The sequence below is a fragment of the Lissotriton helveticus genome, chromosome 2_1 (genome assembly GCF_964261635.1).
Source record: "Lissotriton helveticus chromosome 2_1, aLisHel1.1, whole genome shotgun sequence".
In the NCBI taxonomy this organism is placed as follows: Eukaryota; Metazoa; Chordata; class Amphibia; order Caudata; family Salamandridae; genus Lissotriton; species Lissotriton helveticus.
The window spans coordinates 1,210,891,118-1,210,916,487 of NC_136059.1; positions in this window are offsets into that span (position 1 = coordinate 1,210,891,118).

Sequence of the window (25,370 nt, forward strand, 5' to 3'; positions counted from 1 at the left end):
TTTCCCCTCCCCTGGCATCATCCCCCATAGGCTTGAATCTAGCAAGCAAGTGGGGGGAGTGGTCCCTGCACTCCAGTATATGGAGTCCTCATCATCTCTGCATAAATCCAGCCATCAAAGAAGGGGAATACCTCCCAAAGGAAGAGAGGCCGTATCTCATCTCAGAGGTGGCTGGGAAGGCCCGCAGGCCAGATCACAAACGCCAGCACTGGTAGAGCAGGGCCAGCTCACCTCTATTGGTTCATGCAATTCCGAAGCTGGCACCTCCACCAGCCCCTAAATCGAAGTAGGAAGGAGTCGCCAGGATCACTCACAGACACTCCGGGGCCAAGAGTAGGCACCCGGCCCTCTGAACAGTCACGCTTTCACTCCACCCGGCTCTTCAACTCTGCACCACACAGCACTCTGAGGCCAGAGTGCCTCTCATAGGCATCACCACTGCTCTCACATCCAGCTTGTTCTTGTTCTTTACTGGCAAAAAGAAAATAATGGTGTACCATGGCTCAGATCCTCACAGAGTTGCAACAGCCATCTCAGTTGGGCAGCCACACTCACTGGTACATGAAGATTGATAGAAATCATTATTGGGTTTACTCAAACTGGTAAAATTAAAGCTAATGTACATATGCAAGAATCAGCTTTGTTGCAGCACAACACTCATCACAGCATTGTAGTGGGATCTGGCGCTTCATTTTTCCAGCACAGACCTGGTCTAATATACTCTTCGTATTGCACCTGTCAATCGACAAATGCAGGGCTGAATGGCTGCTCCTTCAAGCCTGTCCCAATTTTTAATTTTGGGTTACGTAGAATTTTATTCCTGATTCTTTTGATACACATACCCACCACCACCATTACTGGATCAACAGAGCCCTCACCTGGAGAACTCTGAAAGCTGGTAATCCAATACCAGGCATGGCAGACGTTTTTGCAGGGCCCAGGCCAAAGATATTATGCTTAGCTCTGCATGTCATGGATATCTGCCGTTAAGTGAAAAAATATCCTCTGGAAAAGAGAAAACACAGCATCTTCAGGATTGGGGATCATGTGGTGGTTTTAACAGTGTAAGCTGCAATGATTAAAAAAAGGACCAGCTTGCTTCAAAATCGGTTAATAGATTTTGCACGATGATTGAGGGACCTGAAAAACGCACGGTAATGGGAGGTGGGGGAAAATGCCCCCTCCCCATTGCCGCCTTCTGACTGCCTTGTCTTTCAGCGGCAAATGGAAAAGTGATGGTCACAAGGGGTAACGGTCTAATTGAGTTTCGATACATTTTGCCCATGTTTAAAAAAACAATATATCAATAAAATATATGAACCATTGTTTTTTATTAAACTACTATTTAACTGCTTCAATAGTAATTAGGAGATGGTGTATTATGATTTCATTATTTTAAAAAAACTTATTGTTTGCCACTGTGAATTGTGGATCAAACATGAAAGATATACTTTCTGAAATGATTAGAGGCTTTAGTACAAGCTGAGAGAGCTTTGCAGCAGTTAAAACTGTAATTTAGCAAGCCATCAGCTTTACACAAGCACAACACTGCTGTTTTTCTTGTCAAGGGATGCAGTGCACTGGTTACAACAAATATTTTAACATACTTATTAATATATGTTATTAGCTATCATTACTACCTCGTATTACACCTTGATCCAATTGCTTCTGCTGATGCAGTTTCCGTCTCAACCATTTAAAGCAATAACCATTTGACCCTATCATTCACTAATCATCCACTAAACCTTTGATACCTGCATGACTTCATGCTCTAATCCCCCTAAAAAACTATATTAATGCCCACCTTTCCTTTGCCTGCTTATCCTAAACTCAACAGCATTCTAACTCTCTACAACCATTAGGTGCACAAAAAAACCAAGCCTTCCAATCCTCATGAATCTAAGAAAACCCACCTCAACATCAGAAGTTGGCTATTCAAATACCACGTACCAAAACACAACCAACATAACATTCATTCAACGTGCGGTGCGGTTCATAGCTTTGCACTTTTTTCGTTTAGCCATGGCGGTTTTGTCTAAAAAGATGCCTCTCTATGTGGTGGTTTGTCATGGCCAAATCTTGCATACAAAGCAGCCAGGCTGGATATGCCAAACTTTACAACACTGCAGCCAGCAAAAGTTAACAACAAAGATCCAATTCAAGAAAGAGGGGCACTGACCCTTTAATTTATTTGATCCTAAATATTTGATCTGAACTTAAATCAGAACTTCCCACATCTATGGCTTAACTAATTAAACGTGAAGAGCAAGCTCCTCAGATGGTGACCAATAACCAATACTTGGTAAATCCTTTAAACAAACTAGAGCGATCAATGTGTGCCTTTGAAGTCATAAATAATGTATATTTTTCTTTTGACTTTTAATAAGCCGCGAGAGTTCATCTCGCACTCTCCAAACACATCTATTTTATTAGGGGCCTCTGTAGTTTACTTTAATTAGTGTGTCCGGGTGCTTTGGGAGAGCATGACCCCCTGAAAACAAACAGCATCCACCGCCTATAAAACATGGCTCCCTCTGTTGGTCCCGAGGCAGGCAAGGCTCAGTGAGAAACACATGGTGTAAGTAAACACTCATAATTGCATTAGAGTCCCAGGCTGGCTTGGTAATCCAAGACCCACTTCGTGATACTTGGAATAAGCTTCACTGTTCAGAGGTTTCCCTAGCTTCAAGAAATTCCATCTTGAAACGCGGATCTAACAGGAAAGGCAAAAAACAGCAGACTCGTGATGTGGCTGAAAACAGCAAAATTATTGAGGCGTTGTTCAAAGCACAATCCGATTGCCATCTCCAGTGCATATATTTTTTTTAACTGTATTACAATTTTTCATTTTCTGTTTTTTCATAAAAATGTAAAGAGGAAAACATTTTGTTATCACTTTTGGTTGCGCCAGTAGTGATGATCCATCGCAGTCTATAAGGTGTGACACCAGGCGATCAAAATATGATCTGCCTCTAGCAAGGTTCTTTAAATTTCGTCTACAGGAACAAAACCCCTTTAGATTCAATAAAAGAAAGTCTTCACCCAATGGGATGATTTTTAATTAGTGATATTTAGGACACAATATTTATGTCAGATGATAATTTTCTGTAGGACATTCTGACGCACAACTTTTGAAGGACTCATCTAAGGGTCTCATTACTTTGAACTTGGTAAACAGGTAGAATGATACTGTACTCGTATATTCCAATACTGTGCAGATATGTATTTTTTTTTACCAATGCATTAATACCACATAGTTCCGAGTTCTGTAACTCATAATATATGAGTAGGGAGAGGTGTGGCGCCGCGGCCAGGGCGACTGACGCTGGAATCTGGGGATCATGGTTTTGATACCCAGCGCCGGCGGCAGATTAGCCTAGCACCATGTGACTCTGGGCAATAGCTTGTTAATCTTCCTGATGGCCCCCAGCGCCTGGAGACCCTTATGGGTGATTGTTCGCGCTTTACAAATGTGGATTATTATTATGATCCTCTCTATTAAAGCTCACTTCACTCTGAGATCCAGAAACTCAGAATGATGTGTTTTTACGCTTACACAAATATTATCGGGTTTTATCTGCCAAAAATCAAGTGTGGGAAAAAGCAACAGGTGAAGTACTGGAAAACTGGAAATTTGCACTTAATTCCAAATATACGCCAGACGTGTAGCAAGGCCCTACACGTTGACTGTGGGAATAATTGTGAATTGATCCACTCTAAATACAAATGTGTTTGTAGCTTTGTTGTGTCTTCCAAAAGCATAGAAAGGGAGCACAAAGAAGGAAGATACTTTGCTCATTGAATATGTTTTCTCCTGAAAAGTACAAGAAAATGAGGGGCATATTTACAAGTGCGGCGATAAATAAACGCAATGCGTGCTTAGCGCTTTTCTATTTATCTCCATCTAACGCTGGATTATATCGCCCTGTTAGCGCGTTATTTACATGTGTTTCCCCAGGGCGATATAATTACCAGCGATAGCAGGGAAATCGCCGTTTTGCAGGGAATATCGCTGGTTTTCCCCATGTATTGGGAGGAAATATGTGGTACACTGGAGAGAGGGCTGGGTCAGCCACTAATATGTTGGGTAATAATCTTACTTCAGGCATCATTCAGTGATTACTTTCTGCCATGTGATTGGCAGTCGTATGACCCGGAAGTACTGAAATTACGGAGAGACGTGGAAGTGCTGAAATTACTTACCAACGCCGCCCTTAAAAAAGATCAATTTCCTACAACGGACTTTGGGCTGAATTTACGGACAGACCTTGTAAGTGGGGCAAGCTATAGGGGCTTTGTTGGGAGAGAAGCCTATATAGGGATATCAATCTGGTGTTCTTTAGGTGCTTGTTAACAGCAATAACACTTTCAAAGGACATGGCAGTGGGTTGTCAGATGGGTACTTGCTCAAGAGGCTACTTTATTCCAAAGGAACAGTCCTATTTCATAGAATCCTGCAAGAGATCCAAACGTGTGGCAGAAAACTTCTAAGTGTTTGCGTGAATACCAGGGGTCTCATAGGTTCAAAAGATGTCAGTTACAGACGGTCCTTCTCAGCGATTACACCGACCCCTTGAAGCATATGAAGGCCACGGCCGCATATTACATTAGGCCTGCCAAATTGCTGCCCCGTGCATTCAAAGGAAGCCAGAGGGTGTAAGTGCGCTATTGCAGAGATTAAGTGAAATTTTATGGCTATGTCAGAGGTAGGTAAATAGGTAGACCAGAACAGCTCTGTAGTGGTCTCAAGAAACTAGTAGTATAGCCCTTTGCAGATAACAAGTTGGTATTAAAAACCTTAGAGAGCGTGGAATCATGAAGGGAACAGGGGGATTTGTCAGGGGGATTTGTCAGGTAGCTTCCCGGGGAACCAAGGGGAATGCCAGGGTTGTGTACTGTCTGCCACCCTTTTCTGCCTCTACCTGCCTGTGCTTGCTCTCCTGAGTGTGTGTGTGGCTCTGGGTGGGTGTGTGTGACTCTGGGTGGGTGTGTGTGGCTCTGGGTGGGTGTGTGCGGCTCTGGGTGGGTGTGTGTGGCACTGGGTGGGTGTGTGTGGCTCTGGGTGTGTGTGTGTGGCTCTGGGTGTGTGTGTGTGGCTCTGGGTGTGTGTGTGTGTGTGTGTGGCTCTGGGTGTGTGTGGCTCTGGGTGTGTGTGTGTGTGTGTGTGGCTCTGGGTGTGTGTGTGTGTGGGGGGGGCTCTGGGTGTGTGTGTGTGTGGCTCTGGGTGTGTGTGTGGCTCTGGGTGTGTGTGTGTGGCTCTGTGTGTGTGTGTGGCTGTCTCTGGGTGTGTGTGTGTGGCTCTGGGTGGGTGTGTGTGGTAGTAATTGCTGTCTGCTGAGCTCGTCCGTAGGGTACAATAGGTCTCACATTTGCGAGAGATTAAGCTATTGGCAATGTAAATGACAATGCCATTTATTTATCTGTTTTCAAAACCAACATATAAATACAAATTTTGTCATTTACAATGCCAATAGCTCTAACTTTTCCAAAGACGAAACCGTTGCATTGTAAATGCTTGTTTCTAGCTTTGGGAGAACCAGATGCAATTTACCTTGCGGTAAAACTGCACATTAAGACCACATGAAGCTTTGACTGCAGCAACAGCCAAGCCTCATTACTCGTTTTATTTTCTGACGGAAGGAGCATTCAATGCTCTCCCCAGACAAAAAGCACCATCCCTCCCCTACTCCTGCCACCCCTATTTCTTGGCCCTCTCCACACAGAGGTCCCTGTATATATTTACCATATGCTTAGATGTTCGCATAAAGTGCAAAAAAAAGAAAAGAAAGCAAGTGGCCCAACAGTTCCTTGCAGCGGCCAGGCTCTCGTATAATAAAATACATACATACATGCATGAATACACAAATAAATAAATACATTTAATATGGACTACTGGATGTAGTGGCAGTGGAGAGCGTTAGGGATATGGTGGGAAATGTAAAAAGTACATACAGTGGAAGGAGAGCAGGGAACACATGCACTACCAGGGTGTGCTGAATGTAAAATGAAAAAAGGGTCCAATCAAACGTTCTGTGGAAGGATATAACTCGTCCAATCAGGACACTATGAGATAAAATGTTCCTGGATAGAACAAACACAAGAATTGGGAGGAAAGCCATTGAATCAGAAACAGACAGATGAGACAGACATCAAAGCCATCCAATCATGAGCAAGAGGCTGACCCACAGCCCATTTTAAATATTTGTTATGTATTATGAACAATAGTTATTGCCGTAGATAGCTAAACCTGTTTATATCTGAAATCTAAAAATGACCAACAGACAGTCCAGGAGCTATACAGCCAACAAGTAGAACAGGAAGGAAAATGGCCCTGATTGGCCCAATAAAGAAGACAAATGTCCAGAAGAGAAAAAACAATAGGATATGTCATAGCCCAGAAAGGAAAGAAACAGAAGCCTTTAGATGTAAAAACTGAACACTTTTTCCCTCAAAGATGAAGATGGATTCCCAGAGAGGCGTTAGCACTTTCACGAGCACCAAAACATAGAAAAGAGCAAAATGAACGATTCCCTAAATGGAAGACTGTCACAAGCCGTTGATGAGCAGGACAATTTCACGACCATCTCCAGATTCACTGACATCCACCTGGCTTTCCATTCTATGAATGATAAATGTCTATGTGTGTTGAGGAGCTCTCATCCGATCACCAAGTAAAAACTGCACTAGCTATCCCTCTAAAAACGAGAGACCAGATCTCACCCTATGAAGTACTGCCTGCAGCTGCTCAATGCACCCACAGAAACCTTCACCAAGAACCTTGTCAGACTGGGCAACTGCTTGAGTTCTAGGTTTCCAAGCAGTACCAAGAGCTGTAACAAAGAACTAACATACAGTACCCAAACTAACCAAATTAAAGAACTGACTACAACACTCTCCCACAAACAGTTGGGCCACTGAACACTTGTCACCAGTATAAGTTAGTATTAACCAGTGCCTCCTTGATGTATGTGTTCTGACCCCTAATAAAAGGAATAGCCTCCAACTGGCAGTCATTCTCTGGACCAAAACCACTAGACCCAGGCAAGCCCAGGCCAAATGCTTCTATAAGGGAAGATATTTTTGCTGCACGTTTATTGCATAATACCGCAGGTTGGTTTAACATACAGTGGCTATGTGTAGCCAGCAGTAAATTGCTACATCACCAGCTGACTTTCATCCTGATTACAAATCAGAGCATCCAGGAATGGATTCATTATTTTTTTTTAATCAGATTTTGTATACTTGTGGAAATTCCCTTTCCTCTACTAATTATTTCCAACGTATTGGTCGTATGCGACTGCAGATTGAAGGCGAGTCCGCCTCATAGTTACTTAGAGTGCCAACTGCCCCAGAAGAGATCAAGAAGCGTCAATACAGTCTTCTCAAATCCACACTCCAAGGAATCTCTGGTTTGAGGAATACAATTTCAGCAGACATCTTTCTCCTCTAGCGCATTCATCTGTTCTCTTGAACAACTGTCAAGGCAACTCATACGAATCAGCCACGAATAGGATTGTTCCTATCACAGGCCAATATTGCGGAAAGTGATATACAAACTCTGTGATGTGATGCTGAACTATCCAATTGTTGGTAATGTGTTCGGCAACAGATCGAGCCTCTGTCTGTATGGTAGCACAAAATGTAGTGCAATGCGTTGTTGGGGTGGGGGTTATCGTTTGGTGTGTTACTTTAATTGTAGTAACCAATAAATAAATGAAATCATATGAAACAGCAAAGGGGGAGAGAAGCAAACCTCCCTCTTTGTGAAAAAGGGGGTGATCTTCTTTCTGGATGGCTCTAATTGTTTGCCTTTCCAGCCCACCTCCAAGTAACAGACGACTCATCTCCTATTAAGTCAGGGAATGATGCAGGCAACCCTCTGCCCATGGCCATGGGAAGACAGAATCGAACCTATTCAGAAGTGTAGGGGTCATCAACAGAACCTTCCACCATGAGCGACAATAAAACGCTGCCTAATTTAAGGTCGACCTGCATGTGATATGGTCAACCAGAATTAATGTTCTGGACATTCCAGTAATATTTGATTACACTTTGTTTAAGATTAGCTATACTGCTTTATAAAAAAATTACAAAATCGTTTAAGAGCAAGGAATCATCTGTACTGTTATATGTTATATTCTACATACCCCGTATGCTGCGGACAGATATAACAATGAAAATAATATTGGTTGTAGTGTGAAAAATCAATAAAATAGGAGTTTTTTAAATTAAAAAAAGAGCAAGGAATCACGGGAAGTTTATTTAAATTGTAGCTAAACCCACTCAACTGTTAGCTTAGTGGATTTATAAAGATACATAGGGCTTTTGAATTAGTGACAAAATCGTAATTTTCGCACTAAAGATATTTTGTATTATCTTCTTTAATTCACATGGGGCACCCAGCCTTTGATGTTTGTACAACCTAAGCAGGTTCTTAGCCTGTTGGTTGACACGTTTGTTTACTTACAGCTCACAAAGGATGTTATTAATCTGTCAAAACGTCGGGGATTTGAAAATGATAATTAAATGTACAATGAGGAGCAATTCTCTGCGGTGCTGGAGAAAAGAGCAGGCCCTGGGTTTTGTGTTCTGCTCCACGAAATAAGACCTGGCTGCTTAGAAATGACACAATGTTTGCCCATGTTGCCATTCTGCAGAAACTAAACTGTCTGGCAAAAACACCCAGGGGCTTAAAAGGAGGTGCCTTCCAGACTAGGATGGTTAGTCAGGATTCGAAACTATGCTTTAATTCCGAATTTCATTTTTCTATCACAAAAGGCAGAGGGAAATGACTGTCATTTGAAAAAGGTAAAGCGTAAGCACAAATAGAGAAGACAAAAAAAGACTAATCCCCCAGCCTGCGGCCTGCAACCCGAGCCAAAAGAAACAGTGTTTTAACAGGTACATTTGTGCCCGAGGGGAAAACACACCCTGGACCACCTAGTTGGAAAGATGAAGGGATAATCGGATGTTCACTTGAATTGCAGGCCAACAAATTGTGCCTTAGTGTTTGTGGCTGACAGTAGACTGGAGAGAGTGGGTGGCAAATTGAGCCTTTGTTTCTGAAAAGGGCTTCTTAAGCCAGGCTGCAAACCAGTCTCTCTTCGCGCCTCCACTGTCTCGGCTAACTTCTACCAAACGTGAGAAAATCACGGCCTGTGCAACTTGACGTTTGAGTGAAAAGCCCAGACAGCTGCTGAAAGGGCTATATTGAATGCTTACCACAAATTGACTTAATTGACAATTAGTTGAAGTTGCCAGCTCATCTGATTATTAAAAAAAAAGAGATGTTTGCTGGCTTTGTTTTGCGTAAGGGGAAATTGTGAAATGCATATTTCAAACGAGAAAGACACACATTTTGTTGCTATGAATCAGATGGCTGGCTAATCCATAAGTATTAAGGATATCCCTGCATCACCGCAGGGCCGATGCAGGACGTCTGAAGCACTAGGTGTAGTGTCATTTTGACACCTCATTAGAGGCCAGAATGACTAGTAATTCCTCATTTTAAGGCGACTCTCAGGATTCTGCATGTTAGCAATGTAAATAGTGCTTCTGGCTCAACACTTTAAGTTAGGTTTGCAAGATCTAGTGTTCGTGAAGTTTTAATGTTCGCAAAACTTCAATATTCACAAAGATTGCAAAACCTCTATAAGTGGAAAATCCAACAGAGTGCAGTATGGTGTTGGTAGTAGGGCAGCAAAGGTTTCACAAGTGACTGTTGCTTTAAAAGGCCTGTCAAGAAAACGGTCATTCAAGTTAGAGTATGCCTCGTAACTACAAAGGAAGTGACTAGTAACTGAAAATTAATTAACAGTTTCTCTAAGCTGGTGTGTGTGAATTCAATAAAAAGACAGTGATAGCCTGAACCACGACCGGAGAAACACAAATCTTTGCATCAACTTGGCTGGTTAGCCCAGTGGGTGGGTGTGACCACCACACAAAGCAGGGGAAAAGACAAATATGAAAAGGTGGTATAGGGAAGAGTGTGATCAGCAGGTAGAGTAACAACTCACCTCACCTTTACTTGCTGTAGTCGGTCAGAAGTTGGTCTCCAATTCTGGTGACTGGTGTCATGGGCTCAGTCAGGGTTCGCAAATAGTTGTTGTTGTTAGTCCTTCAGCGGCCCTGATTCTGGTTTCACGGTGAGGGATGGAAGAGGACCAGGTCTTTCCTCAGCATCTCACTTCTCCTTGGTCTGTCTGAGAGTTTGCACACTGACAAGGTCAGCAGTATGGCATGGTAACAGAACTTCAAAAGGACCATCAGACCCAATCCTATCGTATATAAGTGGGCATCATGGATGTGACAAAACAACAGAGTACACGTAGGTATACATCGAAAGTATGATCAGTGAGTTGGAGGAGTTCTCCAGCTTTTATTTCAACATCCAGGGTTCAGGGCACTCTTACAGTTAAATCAGGTAAGTCATTCTTTTACTTTTCTGGTGTCTGCGAATGAACCCTCTCCATCACAGAATGCAAGGGTCTCCACCTGGGTGTAGAAGCCTACGAGACCCCCAGAGGCTCATCTGATGAAAAATATGTGGCTTTTCTCCAGACCGGCCTGACAACAAAAATGAACAGGGAAGTGGGATGGATGGGTTTATCCTCTGTGGAAAACAGTAATTTTACATCTGAAAAACACCATCCTTGCGCTAACATAAAGGTTCACAATCAGGTATTGGTACCTCTACAAACAGGTGTAATTGCCATATACATTTGTGTTAAAGCTCGCGAAGGGTTATGACTACCCATACTGTTTGCAGACCCTACATTTAACATAAATAAACAAGCAAACAAAAAAATAAACAAAATTGACCCTCATTTGTTTCATGCCTCTGGACTTCATAAACTAAGGTGTTATATATTTAAATGACAAACAAACAAATAACAGTAGAGATGAGGGTCCTAGGGGAATTAATTAATATTTATAGACCTGCTTGTACCTTGTCCCCCAACTGAACAATATACAAATACACGAAAGATATCAAGGGTCTTATCAAATTTAATATTGTAGGGTCCGGTACCTGATTGTGGTGCTCGAGCTCTAGGATGCCAAATGGTCATTAGAATCACATAGGAGAGAAAGATTAGTGATCAACAAAGAGTGATCTACAGAAAGAAAGAAACCCATCAGCCCACCAGTTGGCGAAACTTCATCATCTGGGTTTTGCAGAAAAACACAGTATCCGCTAGATTTAGCCTCAGTGCATTCATTGAGGTTTGCTAGAACCGGATCGTGAAAGAGAAGGTTATCAACCAGAAGATGAGTGTTGTAAAAGGCTGAAAGGGTGAGTTGCAGTGCTCAAAAAAGTGTGTAAACAAAATTAGTGGTGATATAAAAATGCCTGTTTCGATGTCTAAAGAGATTCTTTATTAGGTGCGACCATCAAGACGGCATGATTAAAAGCAGAGTGAATATAGTATGACAATATTACTATGCATCAAAGATATAATTGGTCGACATGTTTCAGCCCATCAGGGCTTTCATCAGGACCTATGATATGCACTACTGCAACACTTACCACAAGTTGTGATAAAGTAGAATGTGGAGAGCTACCAGTAGTATGGTCTAGTTTTCAAAGACTCTCCTATGTAACAAAAACACAAAAAGAAAGAGTATACACGAAACAAAATGTAGAAATTTGGACAAGTACATTTGATGTGTTATTCTTGAAGTGTTTACATAAAAATAATTTCACATAGAAATAATTCACTCACCCAACATTGTAGGGAGGAAAGGCCTCACCTCGCCTGGCACTCGCTCAGGAAAAAGAGGCCACGCACTGAGTAGAAAAAGATAAGTATATCTACACCAGTATGTAACATAGAAACATTGTATCAACTAAGTACCTCTATATATCAGAATGCATACAGGCATGCAGAGAAACAGGTTCTTAGCAACACACGAACAGAGACTCCCCAGTATATCCACATGCAGATTCACATGGATTGCAGTGTCAAAGCATTTACCACAGGAATAAACTGGAGGCGGGATGTTGGTTAACTATAGTTTCCAAAGTCTTTCTGGGGGAATTATTTAGGAAAAGCCCGCTTCAGAAAGGCGCCTCTAATTTCAGGTGACCTATTTTCTATGAATTTTTTTTTAACTACCTTATAGCACAAAACTGGGCATTGAAGCTTTGAAGGCAGCAGCACGCAGCTCTCACTCACCTCTCCATCGTTACCTCGGTCTATCAGCTGAGCCGAGGGGAAGGTGTTGAGACTGCGCGCTGCTGTCGTTTAAAAATGGTATTTGCGGACCTGGTAGAAAACTCAATACACCTGTATTGTGATTGGTAGGTGTAAGAGGAGCGCATACCGGCGCAGTTGTGTGCCGATGTTAACGATGTGTGGGCTGTTCTGATTGGAAGATCAAGAGGGAACCGGAAATGGACGTCCGGACCTCGGTAGAACCTCTCAGTGCCGATGTGTAGAGGAAACATCGCTCGCTGATAGCATGTTTTGATGAAAAAATGTGTTAAACTACACTCGCTACTGGCATGTTACAAATTCCGCTGAGACATAGTGATAATATTCAAAATGAAGCTCCGTATGAGTGCTAATATTCAAAAAATGTAAGTTGCGGACCTGGTAGAAAACTAAGTACACCTGTATTCTGATTGGTAGGTGTAAAAGGAGCTTATACGGCACAGTCGTGTGCTGCTGTTACTGAAGTGTGGGCTGTACTGATAGGAAGATCAAGAGGGAACCGGAAATAGACGTCCGGACCTCGGCAGAACCTTTCAGAGCCGATGTGTAGAGTGAACATCGCTTGCTGATAGCATGTCTTGATGTAAGAATTAAACTCGCTAATGGCATGTTACAAAAGCCACTGAGACATGGTGATAATAATCAGAATGAGGCCCCGTTTGGGTGGATCTACCAGAAGAAATACAGCGGTATTTTTAAAAAAAATTGTAATACAAAGAGTAAGATGACCCTCTTCCACTTAATGATTATTGTTTAATTAGATCATACTGGAAGATGACGGAGGCTCATGAGTACGGCTTCACTGGGACTGAGGCATATGCACCAAGGTTCACTTTGTAAGCCGATCTCATTAGGTGACAGAGACAAAGACAAAGTGGCTCGTGTGTTGACCTGCTGTTAGTTTCAAGTGCACTCAGATGCAGCAGACAGGTTACTGGTGTGAATCCCTTTTCCGCTTGAATAATTGTACTTGGAACGGGCAAAAAGACTCTGAAAGGGGGAGGTCTGATCATAGTGTATGGATAGACACCCACCAGAGAACTAGGACAAGTAGAGCCAGAGTGTTCCAATAAAAAGACGATACTTAACCATCAGAATGTGTATGATGGATGATATTCAAATGAAAAGATGTCCAGAACTCTGGACAGTGGAATATGTGCACTAAGGAAATAAACAGTTTGATAACCGTGTGTACATATTCAAGATAACTGGGGATTGTCAATTCAATGATCACCTTTATGGTAATCTAATGTTCGTTCATAACAGAATACTGATAGTGCAGGTCTGGAAAGGTCTATTAGAGCTGTAACCACGGTATTTCGTCATTTAACCCCTCCGTGTCACACTTGAGTTTGTAGACCCATTTCTGCTCTTTCCTGAGCAGGAATTGGGAGATGTCACTAACATGTGGTGGTATATAAGGCTGCTCCAATATTAACCATTCCAACTCTTCTGCAGAGTGTTTCATGGTTAAGAAATGGGCCGTTAGCCGGGTCGCTTGTCTGTTGCATCTGATGGTACTTTTGTGTTCTTGTATCCTTAGCTTGATTTTCCTAGTCGTCATCCCTATGTAGCGAAGGGCACACGGGCACATAATCTGGTAGATGACCCTTTCACTATTACAGTTTGTATGATGTTTCAACTGCCAGGGACGTGCTGTCCTGATATCCACTGATAATGTTTTCTTCGTCTGAGGACACACTGAGCAATTCCCACAGGGATAGTGACCATGTACAGGGGGTAGATTCCATAGTCTCGGTGTAGTGTCTCGACTTGTGTGAGATGGTCTAGTGTGGACCAGTTCGTCCTTTAGATTGGTACTCCTCTTAAAAGAGAACAGAGGTAAAGGGATATTGTCCCCTGCACTATTCAAGATACGCCACTTTTGTCTGATAATCTTTTGGATCTTTGAAGAAACAGTACTAAAAGTGGTCACACACGCTAGTCTGTTTAGTGGTGGTTTTTCAATCGGAGGTGCAAGGAGTGCCTCCCTGTGGTTGTTGTAGGCCCTTTTGCATGAATTCCTAATCAATGTGCTTGGATATAGACGTTGCTTAAGTTTTGTGGATAGATCTCGTGATTGGTTTTGAAAGTCTGGTTTTTCTGAACAATTCCTACGTACCCTGAGGAATTGTCTGAACTGGAGATTTTCTCGCAAGGATCGAGGATGATGGCTATCGAACCTCAGTAGAGAATTGCGTGACATTGGTTTACGATACAAACTGCTTGACAGATATCCTTCTTTAGGAATAATAAGCAGGTCCAAAAATGAGAGCTCCGTTTTGCTGTACTCTACAGTGAATCTTAGAAATGGGTTCTGACCATTCAGCCAAGTCTGGAAAGTCAAAATAGACTGTATATCACCACGCCAAACCACCAAAATATCATCTATGTACCTCCTCCACAACAACGTTTGATGGAAATACGGGTTGTTGTGGTTGAGGACATGATGAGTTTCAAAATGGTGGACATATAAATTGGCCAGACTCGGCGCAAATTTACTGCCCATTGACGTCCCTGACGTCTGGAGATACAGAGAGTCTTCAAACCTGAAATTTTTTTCAGTCATTGCAATTCTGGCCAACTCCATAATGAAGTGGATAGGTGTTATGCTGTCATGAGTGGTGGTTTCTAGAAGTGTCTGTATAGCTTGCAGAGTTTCCACTTGGGGTATACAAGTGTATAACGACTCTACGTCGAAGCTGACAAGGTAGTCCAGATTAGTATCGAACTCTGTCTCAGGTAATAAGCGTAGGACGTCTTTGGTGTCTTGGAGGTAGGTTGACATGGTTTTGACGAGAGGTGCAAGAAGCACATCCACAAAAGAAGACAGTGGTTCCAGAAGAGAACCGATGCCCGAGATGATCGGGCGACCTGGGGGAGGTCTCGCTGCCTTGTGGATTTTCGGCAACGTGTAGAAGTACGGAGTGACTGGATGTGAAGTGACAAGAAATTTTGCTTCTTGTGCTGTTATCCAGCCCTCCGCATTTGCCTCTTCAACTAGAAATTTGATCTCAGTTGAGAGTCTGGTGGTAGGATCTACACTCAGAAGTGAGTAGGATTGAGTGTTCTCTAACTGCCTCAAGCACTCGGCTCGATAGGAGGTGGTGTCCTGTATAACTATTGCACCCCCCATGCAATAGTTGGAACAGGTGGAACAGAGGGAGACGGAAAGGGCCGAATCAGGTCCAGTGGGCAGACGAACAAGATTCTCCGGTCACTCGCAACAAACGAGACCAGTGAACACCGTGTCGGACAACAGTGATGATCTGGTGGTGAACCTGAGTACTTGCATTTTGTCCCCACTAGAAAACCAGGTACTCAATAAAGGGCTTGGTTTTGTACCCACTAATAGTGGAGATCCTTTCCAACTTCGCAGTGAAATTGAAAGATTCTTCCGGAGTGTGAGACTGCACTTTTTCTTTAAAGACAGTGACAAAGATCAAACACAATCCATGGCAGATACTAACACCGGCCTCAAAACTAAATCCACCTTCATGCCTTTATTGCAACAGGTGCCATCAAGAGTTGGCACCTTCAAAACTGCTGTGCTACATGAAATGAGAACATTAAATTTCTCGAGACACAGCATTTTTCAAAACCTATCTAGGCACGAGAGGCAAGCACTTGAAACTCTATCCAAATATAAGAACATCATGATAAAACCGGCCGATAAGGGGGGTGCAATAGTTATACAGGACACCACCTCCTATCGAGCCGAGTGCTTGAGGCAGTTAGAGAACACTCAATCCTACTCACTTCTGAGTGTAGATCCTACCACCAGACTCTCAACTGAGATCAAATTTCTAGTTGAAGAGGCAAATGCGGAGGGCTGGATAACAGCACAAGAAGCAAAATTTCTTGTCACTTCACATCCAGTCACTCCGTACTTCTACACGTTGCCGAAAATCCACAAGGCAGCGAGACCTCCCCCAGGTCGCCCGATCATCTCGGGCATCGGTTCTCTTCTGGAACCACTGTCTTCTTTTGTGGATGTGTTTCTTGCACCTCTCGTCAAAACCATGCCAACCTACCTCCAAGACACCAAAGACGTCCTACGCTTATTACCTGAGACAGAGTTCGATACTAATCTGGACTACCAAGTCAGCTTCGACGTAGAGTCGTTATACACTTGTATACCCCAAGTGGAAACTCTACAAACTATACAGACACTTCTAGAAACCACAACTCATGACAGCATAACACCTATCCACTGCATTATGGAGTTGGCCAGAATTGCAATGACTGAAAATCTTTTCAGGTTTGAAGACTCTCTGTATCTCCAGATGTCAGGGACGTCAATGGGCAGTAAATTTGCGCCGAGTCTGGCCAATTTATATGTCCACCATTTTGAAACTCATCATGTCCTCAACCACAACAACCCGTATTTCCATCAAACGTTGTTGTGGAGGAGGTACATAGATGATATTTTGGTGGTTTGGCGCGGTGATATACAGTCTATTTTGACTTTCCAGACTTGGCTGAATGGTCAGAACCCATTTCTAAGATTCACTGTAGAGTACAGCAAAACGGAGCTCTCATTTTTGGACCTGCTTACTATTCCTAAAGAAGGATATCTGTCAAGCAGTTTGTATCGTAAACCAATGTCACGCAATTCTCTACTGAGGTTCGATAGCCATCATCCTCGATCCTTGCGAGAAAATCTTCAGTTCGGACAATTCCTCAGGGTTCGTAGGAATTGTTCAGAAAAACCAGACTTTCAAAACCAATCACGAGATCTATCCACAAAACTTAAGCAACGTCTATATCCAAGCACATTGATTAGGAATTCATGCAAAAGGGCCTACAACAACCACAGGGAGGCACTCCGTGCACCTCCGATTGAAAAACCACCACTAAACAGACTAGCGTGTGTGACCACTTTTAGTACTGTTTCTTCAAAGATCCAAAAGATTATCAGACAAAAGTGGCGTATCTTGAATAGTGCAGGGGACAATATCCCTTTGCCTCTGTTCTCTTTTAAGAGGAGTACCAATCTAAAGGACGAACTGGTCCACACTAGACCATCTCACACAAGTCGAGACACTACACCGAGACTATGGAATCTACCCCCTGTACAGCGTCACTATCCCTGTGGGAATTGCTCAGTGTGTCCTCAGACGAAAAAAACATTATCAGTGGATATCGGGACAGCACGTCCCTGGCAGTTGAAACATCATACAAACTGTAATAGTGAAAGGGTCATCTACCAGATTACGTGCCCGTGTGCCCTTCGCTACATAGGGATGACGACTAGGAAAATCAAGCTAAGGATACAAGAACACAAGAGTACCATCAGATGCAACAGACAAGCGACCCGGCTAACGGCCCATTTCTTAACCATGAAACACTCTGCAGAAGAGTTGGAATGGTTAATATTGGAGCAGCCTTATATACCACCACATGTTAGTGACATCTCCCAATTCCTACTCAGGAAAGAGCAGAAATGGGTCTACAAACTCAAGTGTGACACGGAGGGGTTAAATGACGAAATACCGTGGTTACAGCTCTAACAGACCTTTCCAGACCTGCACTATCAGTATTCTGTTATGAACGAACATTAGATTACCATAAAGGTGATCATTGAATTGACAATCCCCTGTTATCTTGAATATGTACACACGGTTATCAAACTGTTTATTTCCTTAGTGCACATATTCCACTGTCCAGAGTTCTGGACATTTTTTCATTTGAATATCATCCATCATACACATTCTGATGGTTAAGTATCGTCTTTTTATTGGAACACTCTGGCTCTACTTGTCCTAGTTCTCTGGTGGGTGTCTATCCATACACTATGATCAGACCCCCCCCCTTTCAGAGTCTTTTTGCCCGTTCCAAGTACAGTTAGTCAAGCGGAAAAGGGATTCACACCAGTAACCTGTCTGCTGCATCTGAGTGCACTTGAAACTAACAGCAGGTCAACACATGAGCCACTTTGTCTTTGTCTCTGTCACTTAATGAGATCGGCCTACAAAGTGAACCTTGGTGCATATGCCTCAGTCCCAGTGAAGCCGTACTCATGAGCTCCCGTCATCTTCCAGTATGATCTAATTAAACAATAATCATTAAGTGGAAGAGGGTCATCGTACTCTTTGTATTACAATTTTTTTTTAAAAATACCGCTGTATTTCTTCTGGTAGATCCACCCAAACGGGGCCTCATTCTGATTATTATCACCATGTCTCAGTGGCATTTGTAACATGCCATTAGCGAGTTTAATTCTTACATCAAGACATGCTATCAGCAAGCGATGTTCACTCTACACATCGGCTCTGAAAGGTTGTGCCGAGGTCCGGACGTCTATTTCCGGTTCCCTCTTGATCTTCCTATCAGTACAGCCCACACTTCAGTAACAGCGGCACACGACTGTGCCGGTATAAGCTCCTTTTACACCTACCAATCAGAATACAGGTGTACTTAGTTTTCTACCAGGTCCGCAACTTACATTTTTTGAATATTAGCACTCATACGGAGCTTCATTTTGAATATTATCACTATATCTCAGCGGCATTTGTAACATGCCAGTAGCAAGTGTAGTTTAACAAATTTTTTCATCAAAACATGCTATCAGCGAGCGATGTTTCCTCTACACATTGGCACTGAGAGGTTCTACCGAGGTCCGGACGTCCATTTCCGGTTCCCTCTTGATCTTCCAATCAGAACAGCCCACACATCGTTAACATCAGCACACAACTGCGCCGGTATGCGCTCCTCTTACACCTACCAATCACAATACAGGTGTATTGAGTTTTCTACCAGGTCCGCAAATACCATTTTTAAATGACAGCAGCGCGCAGTCTCAACACCTTCCCCTCGGCTCAGCTGATAGACCGAGGTAACGACGGAGAGGTGAGTGAGAGCTGCGTGCTGCTGCCTTCAAAGCTTCAATGCCCAGTTTTGTGCTATAAGTTAGTTAAAAAGAATTTCATAGAAAATAGGTCACCTGAAATTAGAGGCGCCTTTCTGAAGCGGGCTTTTCCTAAATAATTCCCCCAGAAAGACTTTGGAAACTATAGTTAACCAACATCCCGCCTCCAGTTTATTCCTGTGGTAAATGCTTTGACACTGCAATCCATGTGAATCTGCATGTGGATATACTGGGGAGTCTCTGTTCGTGTGTTGCTAAGAACCTGTTTCTCTGCATGCCTGTATGCATTCTGATATATAGAGGTACTTAGTTGATACAATGTTTCTATGTTACATACTGGTGTAGATATACTTATCTTTTTCTACTCAGTGCGTGGCCTCTTTTTCCTGAGCGAGTGCCAGGCGAGGTGAGGCCTTTCCTCCCTACAATGTTGGGTGAGTGAATTATTTCTATGTGAAATTATTTTTATGTAAACACTTCAAGAATAACACATCAAATGTACTTGTCCAAATTTCTACATTTTGTTTCGTGTATACTCTTTCTTTTTGTGTTTTTGTTACATAGGAGATTCTTTGAAAAATAGACCATACTACTGGTAGGTCTCCACATTCTACTTTTATCACAACTTGTGGTAAGTGTTGCAGTAGTGCATATCATAGGTCCTGATGAAAGCCCTGATGGGCTGAAACATGTCGACCAATTATATCTTTGATGCATAGTAATATTGTCATACTATATTCACTCTGCTTTTAATCATGCCGTCTTGATGGTCGCACCTAATAAAGAATCTCTTTAGACATCGAAACAGGCATTTTTATATCACCACTAATTTTGTTTACACACTTTTTTGAGCACTGCAACTCACCCTTTCAGCCTTTTACAACACTCATCTTCTGGTTGATAACCTTCTCTTTCACGATCCGGTTCTAGCAAACCTCAATGAATGCACTGAGGCTAAGTCTAGCGGATACTGTGTTTTTCTGCAAAACCCAGATGATGAAGTTTCGCCAACTGGTGGGCTGATGGGTTTCTTTCTTTCTGTAGATCACTCTTTGTTGATCACTAATCTTTCTCTCCTATGTGATTCTAATGACCATTTGGCATCCTAGAGCTCGAGCACCACAATCAGGTACCGGACCCTACAATATTAAATTTGATAAGACCCTTGATATCTTTCGTGTATTTGTATATATTTAAATGAACCAAACTCTCTTCTGACCACCAAAGGTTTTTTTACTCTAATTGTAAATCTGAGGTAAAATGAGGATCTCTTTTTGCACGGATTTGTTATTGTTTATTTTCTCTGGCATGCACATTCTTAATAACTCAACAGATATATAAACTCAGTATCTCCTGTTGTGCTAGCGAAACTTCCATGAGTTGAGTCCTATGTACTACACAAGCTTTATTTGTGTATTTGATGTCACTTAGAAATTATCAGTATATTTTTGTTTGTGTGTCAACCCTGTTCTCTCTTGCGGGGTTACATCCTGATCATGACAATTATACTTTTTTTTCCTGTTGCTTTCCTGTTGCTTCTAGTGGGATCCTCTGTGGGTCTTGTGGAGCGGTGTACTCGGCCCTTGCCGTCTTCGCGTTACTTCCACTAGAAATGTTTATCCAATCATTACTATTAGTTTAGTGCCAATAGATATGATTTACCTTTCCTTGGGCTGTTTTCAGGCAGTCTTATTTTCACATGCTGATCATGGATGCCCAGTGCCTTCTTGGGCTAGTATTGTGGGAAATGTAGTTTAAAAAACCAGCTGTTTCATGACATTGGTTGTATTACGTTCCGTTATTAATTATTGAGTTTGTTTTCTAAATAATAGTGGAGTCGGATTCAATTCCAAGTAAAATAATTTACTTACCCTTTATATTTTACCTTAAAAATGGATTTGGTAATGCTTGTGATACCTGCCAACCTCAAAAGCCATGTAATATTTCAGTTGAAGTTGATTATATGCCATGAGACAGACATCACTTAACTTTTCTGGAGTTATACTTCAAGATTTCTAACTTCTTGCCAGTAAGCGTTAGTGAAGAAAGAGCGAGAATTAGACACTGAGGGGGAGATTTACTAAGATATTATGCTGCATCTGCATCACAAAAGTGACAGATATCAGCGTAAAATCTTTTTTCTGATTTACATACAGCACTAAACGTGTTTAGCGCCGGAAATAATGCGAAAGTAACGCAAAGCAACGGATAGGGCTGCTTTGCATTACTTAGCACCAAGGGCACATCCCATTGGTGGAGAATGGGCTTTCCCATGCAACCACCCAAGGTTTCTGACGGTAAACCCTATTTACTAAATAAAGTAGACAGGGTTTAGCATCAGAAAACTACGCCCTTTTGAAGTACGCGCACCGAAGGAGAAATTCTTTCATTTCTCCTTCCTTTTCCAAATCTGTATATTTGCTCTGCACTGTACAGTACACATACAAAGAGGGAATAGGGCTAAAGGTAGTCTATGCACAGTATTTTGTACAAGAAGGGTAGCCTTCCAGTACAAAACCTATGCTAGACCCATGGAGACACCATTGCATTATGCCGCAAAGGTGTCTCAGTGGCACACGGCAGCTGATTTCAGTGCTGGTGCTTGGGAAAGGGGAGGAGAGAGCCATATTTCTTTAAATATGGTGCTCTCCTACTCCCTCCTTTTCACGCAGTACAACATTTGCGGCTGCTGCACTTCACTGTGTGAGTAAGTGGTAAATCTGGCACTAAGTGCAATCACATGTGCCATTGTTATGATATGAATTGTTTTTGAATTTTAAACAGATTTGGTTATTGTGAAAATGACAAAATCATTTCTTAACACATGAGTGGGTATAGAGCGAAAAATGAATATGCTAGTTGGTGTCCTACTGAATTAACAGTGAGAGTGTCAATTTTGTTCCAGATATTGAAAACAGAGATATATCCTAGAAACATGCTTCTAACTTCCCAGAGTATGCTTTACTAAACTAGACAACAATCAAGTGATACTCATCTTCTCAGGCCATGAACATATGACTGGGAGCTTGCCCTTAGAAATGCCTTAGAAATGATCTTCATCCTTGTGAGTAGCAGATGTTAGTCAACATCTCATGACAAAAAGGCAATGAGTCATGTGTGGTGGAAACTTCACTAGACAGTTTATGATGACTGTAGCAAGTGAACAATACGGCGAGACCAGGGGGCGTGAGAGCTAGTGTGGTGTGGGTGGCTTGGACAAACAAACTCATCATTGTTTGCACTTGTTGCCCAACCGGTTCACAACAAAACACTAAAATTCCTAAAATGAATTGTTGCCTGCACACTTGATTCTATATATATTTACACTAGTGACTAATATCTTTTTAGAAACTGGTGCTTAGGATTTTAATTTCATGGTTTATGGCTGCAGAAAGCCTCTTCCCACCATTCATTTTCTCTTTAGGGTACCATAGCTGTGGGCTCCATGGCCTACTTGTGGCTGCGCCATGTAGAGTTGATTATCTACCACTGAATTGCAGGGGCGGCTCCTCCGCTTAGGCAGAGGTGCATCGCCCCATTGCTCTATGAGTAGAGCAAAGTAAAAATAAAATGATAATAACGTTATTATCATTTTATATTTAGTCTGCCTTTAAAGTCCATGTGAGGGTGGGGTGGGGCTGGGCTGCGTGACACCAGCAGAGGGAGGTGGGGTGGCTGCACCACAAGTGCACATAATGGTTTGGATGGCCGGCTCGGTCCGGTTAAGCTGTCATGCACACTGTGCATGTTCTCCACAGGTTATATTGTACAGCCTGGGTGATGAACATGCCCAGCATTCCAGTCCCTCCCTGAGCAGTGAACCACAGTGCTCAGACCAATCACAGCGCTGCTGTAAGGTAACGTCGTGATTGGCTGGGAGAGACTGGGAGCCTGGGTGCTTCCATTCCAAAGAAGAGGATGGAGCAGAGAGATCGGCGGGGTTGCTGTTCGCAGGTAAGTCTTTTTCTATTTTTATTACCTAACCATCTGCTCCCACCCGCCACCATCCCCTACCATCCACCACTGCTGAATTGTGACATTGAAATGTTGGGTGTGCCATTGAAGAAAATCAAGGAGCTAAGGGCCAACAATTGGCTAGTGTAGATATTCTGCTCTAGCTTTCCAATGCTTTTCATTCTATTCCTCCCTGTTTATTTTAAAACATTCTACTCTCAGTGGGTAGAACGTTCAACAGCTTTACCTTTGGCATAGGCTATAATGGTTGTTGAAGACCCTCTTCCTCGTTATAAACCCATGCCTGGGGCTCAAGCCTATAACTCATGAAGAGTACCTTTAAAAAACATTAAAATCTCCAGCAGCAAGTTATAAAGGTATATTACTGAAAACAAGTATTATTTCACTGCAACCTTGTGGGTACATTGTCAGTTGAATTTCCTTTTATAATTTCATAAGTGTGACATATAGAAAAACTAGGAAAGGTGGACGTTGAGTTGTTCACAACATCAGGAATTTTCGCAGGTGGGTGTCGAACACAATAATAACGCATAATTAGGAAGTGTTGCTAAACTATAACAAGCTGTTTAGCTTGTTGCCTACTAAAGGATTACAAGTCACACTAAGCAAATAGAGCCAGATTCACAAATACATTTGTGCTTGGGCATCAGACTTACAAGCACATATGGCTGGCTTTACAACTGCATGGAATTCACAATAGGTGACCTTGCAGTTGTAAATCACTATTCTCCCCTAATATTACATCTTCATTGTGTATATTAACAACAAGTAAACCAGCAGAAGGGGCATGGAGTGGACATTTCATAGACTGGTTATCCGTGAAAGTTTGCTAACACTCACAAACACATGAGCTTGCAGGTATTCACAACTCTTCTCTTACCCTTTGCCATCATGGAAATAGTAGAAGATTTACTCCTGTCAAGGAAATGAAGGGAAAAGGAACATTCACAAGAAAGTTGTTATCCTCATGGGGTCAATAAAACAAAACTTGTTGGTAAAGTTGAATACCTCCGCCATGAAACCTATTGACTTTGTCAATGCTTTATGTTTTATACAAGATGGTGCACATTTATTGTGCCCATCTTTGAACAGAATTTTCTAAAACAAAATGCTTTCACTGATGGGAAGCTGAGGATTATCACGCATCAACAACAGAATTTAATTTTTGCAAATTACATTTGAAGATTGCTGTGTGGACTGGATGCCCTTGCATCCATGGCAGCCATTTCTCATTTAAAAAAAAAAAATCTTTTATTTTAAACCAACATTTTCAGATAGATCGTACCATAATACAAAGTGCTTTACAAAGCAGAGATAACAAGTCATGACCACATAAGCAAAACACAAAGTGAAGAAAAAGAAAAATATATATATATGCCAGTTTTTTAACCCTTCCCCCCCCCACCCTACCCACCGCTTCCCAGGACCGAAGGGTATCAGATTCCAGACTACTACCTGCTAGTCTATCTACTTTTGGTACATTCTGACCTCGGCAAAGTTATCTGCTTAACAGTTTACAAAATAAAAGTTAAAATATAGAATCATTAATCCATGAGCTGATTGGAGCCCATATGTCTGCCCTTTTTCTATGGGCTCTAACTCCTTTACGTTTATAAACTTCTTTCTCCCAGCGATATGTGGCCAACAGTATTCCCAGCCAGCAATGGACTGAAGGGGGCTCTTTATCTAGCCATACTGTCGCTATAGTAAGCCTAAACACCGCCATCACAATATAGAAGAGCGTCATGTTGTGCGATGGCAGCCTCTGATTACTTACGCCCAGCATTATGACCTGTGGTGACACAATATCCCTATCCATTATTTGTGTAACATAGTGACCCATTTTCCCAATTAGACTCATTAGACAGGGGCATGTAGCAAAAATATACACACTATCGGCGCCTAATTCTCCGCCCCGGGGGCACTTAATACCTGAAGTACCTCCCCACCTGAGTATCCTTGCTGGAGTAATATACAGGTTAAACCAAGTTTTATAACACTGAACCTGAATATTAGCTGAGATAGCTGCAGTAGAGCTTAATGTTAAAGAATCCTCGCAGACCCCCTGATCAGCCTGTACCTTCTCTTTCCATTGATCCATGTGCTTAACGAGATCATCCTCCTTTATATCATTAAGTAATGTGTAAAGTTTAGAAATTGAAGTCCCTTGTGAACCTAAGACTGCCTCCATTAATGGGATTATATGGCCCTGTAGCGTCTTTTTAGAAAGGTAGTCCCTGATTTGTAAGTATTTAAAAAAGTGATTATTCTCCACATCAAATTTTTCTTTAATTAGAGCAAATGACATA